Source organism: Anabrus simplex, chromosome 2, assembly GCF_040414725.1.
Source record: "Anabrus simplex isolate iqAnaSimp1 chromosome 2, ASM4041472v1, whole genome shotgun sequence".
NCBI lineage: Eukaryota > Metazoa > Arthropoda > Insecta > Orthoptera > Tettigoniidae > Anabrus > Anabrus simplex.
In genome coordinates, this window is record NC_090266.1 from 674884253 (window position 1) to 674897187 (window position 12935).

The 12935-nt window shown below is 42.5% G+C and overlaps 1 protein-coding gene across 7 annotated transcripts in view; it reads right to left on the reverse strand.

Annotated features, from left to right (window-relative positions):
- Window positions 1-2983: 2983 nt before the first annotated feature.
- The window catches only part of LOC136863636 (uncharacterized), a 191210-nt gene continuing 181258 nt past the window's right edge, over window positions 2984-12935 (reverse strand). For 4 of the 7 annotated variants that reach the window (XR_011017831.1, XR_011017832.1, XR_011017834.1 and 1 more), the window contains one exon: window positions 2995-6328. The gene's annotated coding sequence lies outside the window, so the exon portion shown is untranslated. Of the gene's footprint in view, window positions 6329-12935 lie in introns of all 7 variants that reach the window. The other 3 variants (XR_011017830.1, XR_011017833.1, XM_068226249.1) reach the window with 2 other exon arrangements.

Genomic DNA, 12935 nt, shown 5'->3' on the forward strand with positions numbered 1-12935 from the left:
TCACATAAATTAGCAGATACATATTCAGTAATGTTGAAAAGATTTGTTTCTGTGGGTCTTCTCGCCATGAATCCATGTTGTCTCAGTGACATACTATTTCTAACATGATCATAAATTTGTTTGTACAATATAATTTCAAAAATAGTAACAGGTCTATAATTACTGAACAATGTTATATCTCCAGTTTTATATACAGGAGTAACCTTGGTATATTCCCACAAGTCAGGGAATTTCTCTGTTTTTACTATTAGGTTGAAGGTAATGGTTAAAGATTATACTAAAACTTCTCTATGACCTTTCAAAATGTTTGGAGGAATGTCATCAGCTCCTACTGATTTCTTTGGTTTTAGGTGGTCAGTTGCTTTAAGAACTTCTTCTATAGTTATATGCTGTATATTACGTACACCTATTATGTTTAATTGATCATTAATCCTAAATTCAAAATTATATTTAGCGTTTTCCTGAGAGTATATAGTTTTGAAGTAGTCTGCAAACCCATTAGCTATGTCATCTGGTGATTGTAACAGACAACCTTGAAATTCAAACTGTGGGTTATTTTTTAAGCACCTCCTCTTATTATTAATAAAGTTCCAGAATATATTACAATCATTACCGGTACTCAAGTTATTTTCAATCTTCTGGACATATTGGTTGTATGCAATAGTTATCCCTCTTTTTATTTTTGCTCAGAGAGTTTTAAATATATGCATGCAATACTCAGAATGTTTCTTCTCTCTAATTATTTCTTTTAATTTAATATTATTTATAATATCTTTTGTAGCATGATGACTTCAGCAGTAGTGTTCCGGATGTCTGCGATATCCTCACGGCGCTTGTTGAAGCAAAGCAGAGTGGCAAATATGGCGTCAGGTGATTGGAAAGCAGGGGAGGGAATGGAAAGTAAAAAGGAATGAGTACCTGAGCGATTTCTTTGAAGAAAACGTGAGTGAATAATAGAGCATCTAGTGGCAGATTCAGCAATGAAGGAGAGCGGGAGAGGAGCAGGTGTGGTGGTGGTGGTTATAGTTGCAGGTGGAAGGTCTCTATGCATTTTAACATCCATGGCGAGTGGCAGGTCACGTGACGTGGCTGGTTGAGGGATCCGTTCTGAGGCCACTTCCAGGTGCCGTGTGCCTGGTACTTGCTCCAGAGTAGATCTTGGAGCCAGATTCTTAAAGTGACATTGCTGTCTTGAATTATCTAAAGGTGGAACTGGTGTGGCAGGAATGTTCACTCAAAATATATTCGTCGATGATGGGCTCGTCCACTTAATCAGCACACATTTTTAATAGGGATGTATCAGTGTAGAAAACCGTTGGATGGCGAAGGATGTGGGATGGAGGCTTTTTTTCCTAAGTTTTCATTACCCTCCCTGAGGGGTAGGGGAGAGCCACCTTGAAGGTTATGCCTTCACCTTGGCCAGGAGTTTTGGCAGGTTGGGGAATGATCAATAGTGTTAGGAAGAGGGGAATTTGAAGTGAAGGAGAGGAAGGTGTGCAAAGTATTTTTTCTTGATTTTTGTTATTTATTTTGTTTTGACAGGGGTTTTTCTTTTCTTTTTTCTCCCCCTTTTTACACATGCATAATGAAAATATTTACAATATTTACAATGAAGAGATGTGTATTATTTGTTTAATACAAGTTAAGAATAAAAAAACGTGTGGTATTGTGGGAATAATAAATTTACAAGATATAAACATTCTTAACCCCTCAAGCCGGGAATAAAATTATCTCGCCAGAGCCTACTAGTGGTAATTTAAATGGCCAAGCAGTAGCTAAGTTACAGTACTTCAAATAAACATTTGTATCTCGACAACGTTTGCATATAAATACCTCAAATTTTGAGGAGATACACACCACAATAGACACTTAGTTACAAAAAAGTAAAAATAAATTAACTCGCCTAAAATTTGGCTTCAGTATGATAAACTTTGAAACATCCATCTACAGAGAGCCTAACGCCACATTCCGTGCACAAGAATGGTGTTTCCTTCCGCTTTCCAGTTTTTTGCATACACACCACACACACCTTTTGTAAGGTTTAGCTTTCTTCTTTGTGGGAGGGAGCGTTTAAATGAAATGTCGAGCAATGCTTCTTCTCTATGACGTAGGGCTGCAGTTTCTGACCTTTGAGATCAACACTTCCCATAAACTTATATATTCTGTGATGCCAGTGGGTTTCTCTATTTCCTTACTGCGTGTCTCTGTTGTTTTCATTGAGGCATTATGAAAACGTGTAAAACGTGGAAATGTTTCAATGGGTTCTAAATCAGTTTGTATATCTCTTGTGACACCTGTGTATATAATGAATTGCCACAAGTACCCCGTGGACAATTCACAGAACTCATAGGACTTTATACCAAATTTGACAGCCTTTAGAGGGATTGTATGTTTTCATCCCTAGTCTGCCCTTCCACAAAATCAGTGATTCATCTAAGCAAATATTTTCATTCATGTCATAGAGTGAAGAGTATATTTCATTTAGGTGTGTGATGGTAGGAGTTACCTTAAACAACTTTTTGTTGCCTTCATAGTTTTCAAGGTGTGAATTATCAACAAAATGTAAAAATCTAGTTATCAGTTGAAACCTGTCCTGTGTCATTACACTGTAGAATATAGGCATGTCAAGAATAGGATTTTTACTAAAATATGATTTTATGGAAGGCTTCTGAATAATTCCCATGAGCATCTGTAATCCAAAATAAACATACATTTCATCAATATCAATGTTCTTCCAATCACAAACTCTGGACCACGGTGTCAGGTCATCATTCTTTGAATTCGTAAAGTCATTGGTATAGCGAATTGTCTCATCTGCAATTGTACGCAACTTTCAGGAGGTGAACGAGGGAGTTGTGATCAATGACGGCATCTGGTGTGGTGCTGAGAAGGCGGGGCGGGTGTGGTCTTGGATGGGGATGAGGGAACTGTCTCTATCATTAAGGAGGGATTGTAGGTCATTTAGTTCACGGCTGGATCGGTATGTGAGGTTCAGGTCAGCGAGGAGCAGGAAGTAGGAGAATGTGTCAGAGAGATAGGTGAGGTACTCTAGAGGTAAGGGAACGTGTGATCGATGGTATATTGTAGCGAGGTGAAGGATTCGGGATCGGAAGTAAATGGTTACAGCGATGGAGTCGGGGAAGGAAAGGGGATCAGGAGGGGTATGGTTGATGAGTGAGTGGCGATGGCTGAGCCCCCATGGTCTACGTCATGGGGTGCTCAGCGCAATGAAATGTAAAGCCAGGGAGGTGGGCAAAATAATGGGGACGCAGCATGGTTTCATTCAGGAAAAGGACGTGTGAGGAGTATTATGTGGTGAGAGCTTGGAGGTGGAGACGTTTGGAGTGGAAGGATTGGATGTTGAGGAAGATGATGGAGACGGTTGTAGGGGACCAGCTTCTGGAATGGACTAGTGTTATTATCAAACTAATCTTTTGAGGGGGGGGGGGGGGGGGGGGGGGGTGAAATTGAAGTAGGTGTTGAGGCCGGAATGGTATGTCTGGAAGTGCATGTTTAAGGTCTGGTTGGCGGCTGTTTGGAGCTGAGCAAGGACTAGGGAACGGTGCATTGGATGGATGTTGAGGAGTGAAATGGTGATAAAGCAGATGATGTCTTCTAAGTTCGGAGGTGGAAAGAGGGAGCGTGTTGGTTGGGTAGGGGTATCGATGTTATGGATAATGGTACGGATAGGGGCGACCATGTCGGGGAGATTCTCGGGAGGTGCAGGGAGAAATTTACATTGGCGAGACTAAGTTGGATGGGATTCCCCACAGGTGTTACATTTGGGAGACGTTGGACATTGGGGCAGCAGGTGGTGGGAGGCGACTCAGAACAATGACTACACACCGCATGTTTTGCGGTGCTGTGTGCTGTAGTGTGCTAGTTTTAGACCGTTCACATCGAATTGACTGAGGGACCAGGCCACGTGACGTTTCCGCTCTGCGGTGGTGAGGGTAGATAGACACTCCACTGGTGAGAAACCGGTCGACATCCCCGGTGGCTGGGAGTATGATCCTCACCATAAAGGTGGGTCCAATGGCATTTCTGATGTGGAAGACTTTCCTAGCCAGAACGCCCTCTGCATTCATTTCCACGATGATGGCTTCCTCAGGGATGTCGGGGTCAATGCCATGGACGACACAGCTGAAAAGACTGTGACGGGGAAGAGGAGGAGGAGGAGGTGTTTCGATGGTTGGGGAGGGGTGAGATTTGAGGGGTGAGGGGGAGCCTAGGTGCGAAGCTCCATTGGAGTGCCTTATTTGGTGGGCTGCATCATCCCCGTTGACCTTTATTATCACACCACTACCTGTGGGGCAGATGTCAGCAATTTCATGTCGTTGCATGTTGACCATGGAAAGAGTATTAAATATATTTCGGGGAATGCAGAATTCAGAGGTAGGGTTGAGTAGGAGGAAGCTATGGTTGCCAACTGGAGGTCTCTGTAGGGTGCGGGGATTGGTGGTTGGGATACGAGCGAGGGAGATAGCAGAGAATTCGCTTGAAGTATTGTAGTTTGTAGTTGGAGGGATTGTGTCCATGATGTGAGGTCCTTGTTCCCTGGATGCAGTAGCTGGAGGGATCTCCAAGGCTTTTCTCCGTGAGGAGTCGTGTTCTCCAAGGCTTTTCTCCGTGAGGAGTCGTGTTGTGCGGGATGCAGTTCTGGCCATTGATTGCAGTCCTGGGCCTAGATGAACATTTAGGCGCTGGTGGTATCATGAGTTAGTGAAAAGTCCGTGCTTGGGCAGGAGACACCCCTGTAATGGGCTGGAGTGATGAGTGTGTAGCTAGATTGTGAAAGAGATGCTGTGGTGATGGTTGTAGTTGTAATAGGGCTGGTGGTGGTGAGTGACATTGTAAATACTGTGCACAAACACCGAGACCTGGGGGGATGATTTCATTCCCCTTCCCGAAGGGAAGGAGCGGGCCTCATAGTAGGTAACGCCTTCTCTCTGGCCAGGAGATTTGGTGGGGTTTGGAGGTTTGCTGGATTTGGGAGATGGGTAATGGGGGAGAGATTATTGGAGATGTGAAGATTTGGCCTCCTGGCTAAGGGGTGTAGTATGCTCTGTGCTTTTTTATTGGAATGTACTATGATTACATATACAGTTATTAAAGATTTGATTTTACAGTTGTGATTACAAAGGTGCTAAGAAATATAAGGTGTTCATAGTCTGGGAAAGGTGTGCGGAGTAATGTGGAGTGCGAGGATATGGAATAGTGAGGAGAAGTTCATAATTGAGGTAAGAAGTAGATGGAGAAGTTTGTAGTTAGGTGGTGTGGTTCGTTGGTTTTCTGGGGGGGGGAATGGTAGCGAGGATGTGGACTAGTTAGTGGTGCTGGGGTGAGCCAGGGACGACGTCTGGATGTTGTGGGACGGGTTATAGTGCGAATAGGAGAACGGGACTGTTCCACTCGGTGGTGCTGGCCGTGCAGGTGGTCAACTATGTGCTGGAGTTCTTCGTGGCTTGGAAGATGGAGACGCACTAGAAAGGTAGACCCGGATCCAGATCCTGAACGTGCATTGGTTGGGGATTCCTGTTCTCCGTAGGTCTTCTGCGATGTCTTCTGGTGGGATGATGGTATCCACTCCGCATATAATGCAGCTATGAATGGTGCCGTTGTCCGGTATTATTGAGGGTGATGGTGGCCTTGCTGTGTCATTAGTAGAAGGGGCAGTTTCCTCTCCAGGTGGGTGCGGGGTTGCTAGCTGTGAAATCGGTACCGGGAGCCAGGAAGTCATGAGGGAGGATGGATGGGTCGTGACCATGGTGGTGATAGGAGAAAGAGAGGAAATTTTTGTAGTAGAGGTAGTGGTGTTCGGGTTAGTGGTAGTAGTGGTTGTTGGGGAGTAGGGGGAGGGGGGCGGTGGCTGTTTTTGCGGCGGTTCCTGTAGTGGTGCTGTCGCATGTTGAGGTGGTGAAGTGTCCATTAATTGTAATGGGATATGCTGTGGAGTCCGTTCAGTCATATAGCGGTTGGCACGGAGCGTTACACCGTTGTTTAGGATATACTGGTAATCATGGGGCTCGGAGTTGTGTAGCAGTACCTCTCTGGATGGTTCCGCGCCTGCGTGTAGCCTGTCCACAATATATATGCCATATTTGATAAGTTCTCTTTCAATTTCGAGATTAGAAAGTGAAAGAGCGAATGTCGTGGACTATGCAGGTATACATATTGATTTAGGGGAGGCCGACTGCCTTCTCGGCGTCAGGCCTGTATGCCTTTTTGTAGCAGGCTAGGTACGAATTAGAGATGAGGCGTCACCCGGAAAGCGAAAAAAAGGGGTGTTGATGTGTAGAATTGAGTAGTCCACACTAGCAGAAGATACCTGTAAGAGAAGGGAGAGATGAACACTGAGTTATTTTATTCAAATAGTTGTTTCATACTCCCCATGAGGGGAGCTGGCCACCAGTCCAACAAAGGGACTCTTTGGCCGAATACATGAACAATAATTTGTTGTGAAATATATTATATGAGTGTGTGCTAATAGCACATGTTTTACGAAAGGTTAAAAAAGGTCTTCTTTTATAGAACACGTCATCAGAAATGAAAGTCTGTTTCTTGAAGTACGAAGCACTACAAACTTAACATAAGAACTGTGAACATTGATTTCTTGAAGTGAAAGAATATGGAATGAAATGATAAACATGTTCGGAATTTAAATATACAGGCAATTACATAATATTATTAACCAATTCTTGTCTAAGTGAAAAAGCCAAGTCATCATAAGTTCTGAGAGGTCACACTTACACTGAACACAAATGTAGTAAGAGATGGCGGTGGTATCGCCATTAATTCCACTAAATGTGTAAGGTGGCAATGGAAAAATAACCAGAATAAGAACCTCAGTCAGAATTGTGCGATCTGCAGTGGCCCATAACTTTATGTGCATTTAGCTTTAACTGTGGGCTGAGGTCGATGGTGGGAAGAGGTGTTTGATAAAAGGTGTTGGTTGGTTTGGAAGGGTGATGGTGGCAAGAGGAGAAAGGCTAAGTTCATCTAAAGGTTCAGATGAGCTGCGTGAGACAGCATTCTGTAAATAGCGAATACGAATAGAATGTAGATGGGAAAGGACTTTGTGGAATGTATGAAGGTTATTTATGACTTCGAGTCTAGTTTCTGGTCTGAGGCGATAAGCCAGTCGGATGGCATGACAGTCTAGTTTAAATATGTCGAGGTATTGGAGAAGGGAGGCTGAGGTCCAGGATAAGGAGGCGTACATGATAACAGGTCGAACAAAAGCTTTGTACGTATTAATAATTTGTGTTGGTTTTAAACCCCAGGTTTGACCTAACAACCAGCGGAGGAGCTGAAACCTGCAGGATGTCTTTTTGTAAATCTGGTCCAAATGTATATTCCATTTTAAATTATTTTGAAAAGTGATGCCTAGGTAAGTAAGAGTGATGGTTTCGGTAAGGTGTTGATCATTGAAGGTTAGGTAAATTTGGTTAGTAGGATGGCATCTACGTATACGATTACGAAAATTATGAAGTGTGTTTAGCTTACATTGTTTTTGATGTGTCAAAGACTCAGCCATTGTTCGAGCTCATTTAAGTAGGTTTGTAATCGGGATTGCAGGGATGGGTTATTAGTTCGTCGAGCCAGTATTGCTATGCCATCAGCAAATTGATATAATCTGAGTGGGGGAAGAGGTTCAATCAATCAATACTGATCTGCATTTAGGGCAGTCGCCCAGGTGGCAGATTCCTTATTTGTGCTTTCCTAGCCTTTTCCGAAATGATTTCAAAGAAATTGGAAATTTATTGAACATCTCCCTTGGTAAGTTATTCCAATCCCTAACTCCCATTTTTATAAATGAATATTTGCCCCAGTTTGTCCTCTTCAATTCCAACTTTATCTTCATACTGTGATCTTTCCTACTTTTATAGACGCCATTCAAACCTATTCGTCTACTAATGTCATTCCACGCCATCTCTCCGCTGACAGCTCGGAACATACCACTTAATGATATAGATGTTGATTCCCATTGGGAATCTGAAGTATTTGTCCTGAATGAGTAAATTTATAATACCAATATAAATGGTCCGTTATTGGACATTATAAATTTTCCAGCTAACTCATTCTTGGTTGCCAGCGTTTCACCCTCGTGTGCTAGGGTGGGCTCATCAGTTGGTACCTAGCACACCTACCAATACGCTGGCTAGTGCATACCGTGGAGGCCACTGCGTAGGCTAACTGGAGCCACCAGCAGTGCCAATGCACTAAGAGACTTTGCCTCATTATCAAAAATTGATGCCTGCCTGGTCATCAGATGATATAGATGTTGATTCCCATTGGGAATCTGAAATATTTGTCCTGAATGAGTAAATTTATAATACCAATATAAATGGTCCGTTATTGGACATTATAAATTTTCCAGCTAACTCATTCTTGGTTGCCAGCGTTTCGCCCTCGTGTGCTAGGGTGGGCTATCAGTTGGTACCTAGCACACCTACCAATACGCTGGCTAATGCATACCGTGGAGGCCACTGCGTAGGCTAACTGGAGCCACCGGCAGTGCCAATGCACTAAGAGACTTTGTCTCATTATCAAAAATTGATGCCTGCCTGGCCATCAGATGATATAGATGTTGATTCCCATTGGGAATCCGAAATATTTGTCCTGAATGAGTAAATTTATAATACCAATATAAATGGTCCGTTATTGGACATTATAAATTTTCCAGCTAACTCATTCTTGGTTGCCAGCATTTCGCCCTCGTGTGCTAGGGTGGGCTTATCAGTTGGTACCTAGCACACCTACCAATACGCTGGCTAGTGCATACCGTGGAGGCCACTGCGTAGGCTAACTGGAGCCACCGGCAGTGCCAATGCACTAAGAGACTTTGTCTCATTATCAAAAATTGATGCCTGCCTGGCCATCAAATGATATAGATGTTGATTCCCATTGGGAAGGCAGGCATCAATTTTTGATAATGAGACAAAGTCTCTTAGTGCATTGGCACTGCCTGTGGCTCCAGTTAGCCTACGCAGTGGCCTCCACGGTATGCACTAGCCAGCGTATTGGTAGGTGTGCTAGATACCAACTGATGAGCCCACCCTAGCACACGAGGGCGAAACGCTGGCAACCAAGAATGAGTTAGCTGGAAAATTTATAATGTCCAATAACGGACCATTTATATTGGTATTATAAATTTACTCATTCAGGACAAATATTTCCGATTCCCAATGGGAATCAACATCTATATCATCTGATGGCCAGGCAGGCATCAATTTTTGATAATGAGACAAAGTCTCTTAGTACATTGGCACTGCCGGTGGCTCCAGTTAGCCTACGCAGTGGCCTCCATGGTATGCACTAGCCAGCGTATTGGTAGGTGTGCTAGGTACCAACTGATGAGCCCACCCTAGCACACGAGGGCGAAACGCTGGCAACCAAGAATGAGTTAGCTGGAAAATTTATAATGTCCAATAACGGACCATTTATATTGGTATTATAAATTTACTCATTCAGGACAAATATTTCAGATTCCCAATGGGAATCAACATCTATATCATCTGATGGCCAGGCAGGCATCAATTTTTGATAATGAGACAAAGTCTCTTAGTGCATTGGCACTGCCGGTGGCTCCAGTTAGCCTACGCAGTGGCCTCCACGGTATGCACTAGCCAGCGTATTGGTAGGTGTGCTAGGTACCAACTGATGAGCCCACCCTAGCACACGAGGGCGAAACACTGGCAACCAAGAATGAGTTAGCTGGAAAATTTATAATGTCCAAAAACGGACCATTTATATTGGTATTACATACCACTTAGTCGAGCAGCTCTTCTTCTTTCTCTCAATTCTTCCCAACCCAAACATTGCAAAATTTTTGTAACGCTACTCTTTTGTCGGAAATCACCCAGAACAAATCGAGCTGCTTTTCTTTGGATTTTTTCCAGTTCTTGAATCAGGTAATCCTGGTGAGGGTCCCATACACTGGAACCATACTCTAGTTGGGGTCTTACCAGAGACTTATATGCACTCTCCTTTACATCCTTACTACAACCCCTAAACACCCTCATAACCATGTGCAGAGATCGGTACCCTTTATTTACAATCCCATTTATGTGATTACCCCAATGAAGATCTTTCCTTATATTAACACCTAGATACTTACAATGATCCCCAAAAGGAACTTTCACCCCATCAACGCAGTAATTAAAACTGAGAGGACTTTTCCTATTTGTGAAACTCACAACCTGACTTTTAGCCCCGTTTATCAACATACCATTGCCTGCTGTCCATCTCACAATATTTTCGAGGTCACATTGCAGTTGCTCACAATCTTGTAACTTATTTATCACTCTATAGAGAATAACATCATCCGCAAAAAGCCTTACTCCGATTCCACTCCTTTACTCATATCATTTATATATATAAGAAAACATAAAGGTCCGATAACACTGCCCTGAGGAACTCCCCTCTCAACTATTACAGGGTCAGACAAAGCTTCACCTACTCTAACTCTCTGAGATCTATTTCCTAGAAATATAGCAACCCATTCAGTCACTCTTTTGTCTAGTCCAATTGCACTCATTTTTGCCAGTAGTCTCCCATGATCCACCCTATCAAATGCTTTAGACAGGTCAATCGCGATACAGTCCATTTGACCTCCTGAATCCAAGACATCTGATACATCTTGCTAGAATCCTACAAGTTGAGCTTCAGTGGAATAACCTTTCCTAAAACCGAATTGCCTTCTATCGAACCAGTTATTAATTTCACAAACATGTCTAATATAATCAGAAAGAATGCCTTCCCAAAGCTTACATACAATGCATGTCAAACTTACTGGCCTGTAATTTTCAGCTTTATGTCTATCACCCTTTCCTTTATACACAGGGGCTACTATAGCAACTCTCCATTCATCTGGTATAGCTCCTCCGACCGAACAATAATCAAATAAGTACTTCAGATATGGTACTATATCCCAACCCATTGTCTTTAGTATATCCCCAGAAATCTGATCAATTCCAACCGCTTTTCTAGTTTTCAACTTTTGTATCTTATTGTAAATGTCATTGTTATCATATGTAAATTTTATTACTTCTTTGGCCTTAGTCTCTTCCTCTATCTCGACATTATCCTTGTAACCAACAATCTTTACACACTGCTGACTGAATACTTCTGCCTTTTGAAGATCCTCACATATACACTCCCCTTGTTCATTAATTATTCCTGGAATGTCCTTCTTGGAACCTGTTTCTGTCTTAAAATACCTATACATACCCTTCCATTTTTCACTAAAATTTGTATGACTGCCTATTATGCTTTCCATCATGTTATCCTTAGCTGCCTTCTTTGCTAGATTCAATTTTCTAGTAAGTTCCTTCAATTTCTCCTTACTTCCACAGCCATTTCTAACTCTATTTCTTTAAAGTCTGCACCTCCTTCTTAGTCTCTTTATTTCTCTATTATAATAAGGTGGGTCTTTACCATTCCTTACCACCCTTAAAGGTACAAACCTGTTTTCGCATTCCTCAACAATTTCTTTAAACCCATCCCAAAGTCTGTTTATATTTTTTATTTACTGTTTTCCACCGATCATAGTTACTTTTTAGAAACTGCCTCATACCTGCTTTATCAGCCATATGGTACTGCCTAACAGTCCTACTTTTAAGACCTTCCTTTCTATCACATTTATTTTTAACTACCACAAAAACAGCTTCATGATCACTAATACCATCTATTACTTCAGTTTCCCTATAGAGCTCATCTGGTTTTATCAGCACCACATCCAAAATATTTTTCCCTCTGGTTGGTTCCATCACTTTCTGAATCAGCTGTCCTTCCCATATTAACTTATTTGCCATTTGTTGGTCATGCTTCCTGTCGTTCGCATTTCCTTCCCAATTGACATCTGGCAAATTCAGATCTCCCGCTACAATCACATTTCTTTCCATGTCGTTTCCCACATAGCTGACTATCCTATCAAATAATTCCGAATCCGCATCAGTGCTACCCTTTCCCGATCTGTACACTCCAAATATATCAAGTTGCCTATTATCTTTAGAAATGAGCCTTACACCTAGAATTTCATGTGTCTCATCTTTAACTTTTTCGTAGCTTACAAATTCTTCTTTCACCAGAATGAAAACTCCCCCTCCCACCTTTCCTATCCTATCTCTACGATACACACTCCAGTGCCGTGAGAAAATTTCTGCATCCATTATATCATTTCTCAGCCATGATTCAACTCCTATTACAATATCTGGTAAATATATATCTATTAAATTACTTAATTCTATTCCTTTCTTTACAATACTTCTACAGTTCAACACTAACAATTTGATGTCATCCCTACTTGATTTCCAGTTCCCTGTTCCCTTATCACCGCTCCCTAGGCCATCCCGTTTCCCTGAATATACCTCCCTATTGCCCTTCCAAACAAATTTCCTAACTTATACGTACCACTGCTGTTTAAATGAAGGCCATCCGAGCGCAGATCCCTATCTCCTACCCACCCATTAGGATCTAGAAATTTCACTCCCAGTTTCCCACATACCCACTCCATAGTCTCATTTAAATCCCCAATCACCCTCCAGTCAGTATCCCTCCTACACAGTATTCCACTAATAACAATCTCCGCTTTCTTAAACTTCACCCGTGCTGCATTTACCAGATCCCACACATCTCCAACTATGTTGGTACTTATATTAGCTTGCCTTACGTTGTTGGTACCAACATGAAACACTACCACCTTCTCCTTCCCCTCCTCCCTCTCTTCTACTTTCCTCAACATCTGCCTCAACCTAATTCCTGGATAACATTCTACCCTGGTTCCCTTTCCTCCATACACTTTCCCCACGTGTCTAACGATGGAATCCCCCATGACCAGAGCCTCAACCCTACCCACCTCATTTGATCCCCTCCCCTCCTGGTCAGCCCTATCTTTCCTGATAGCTGCAGAAGCTACTTCCTCCTCCCTTTTC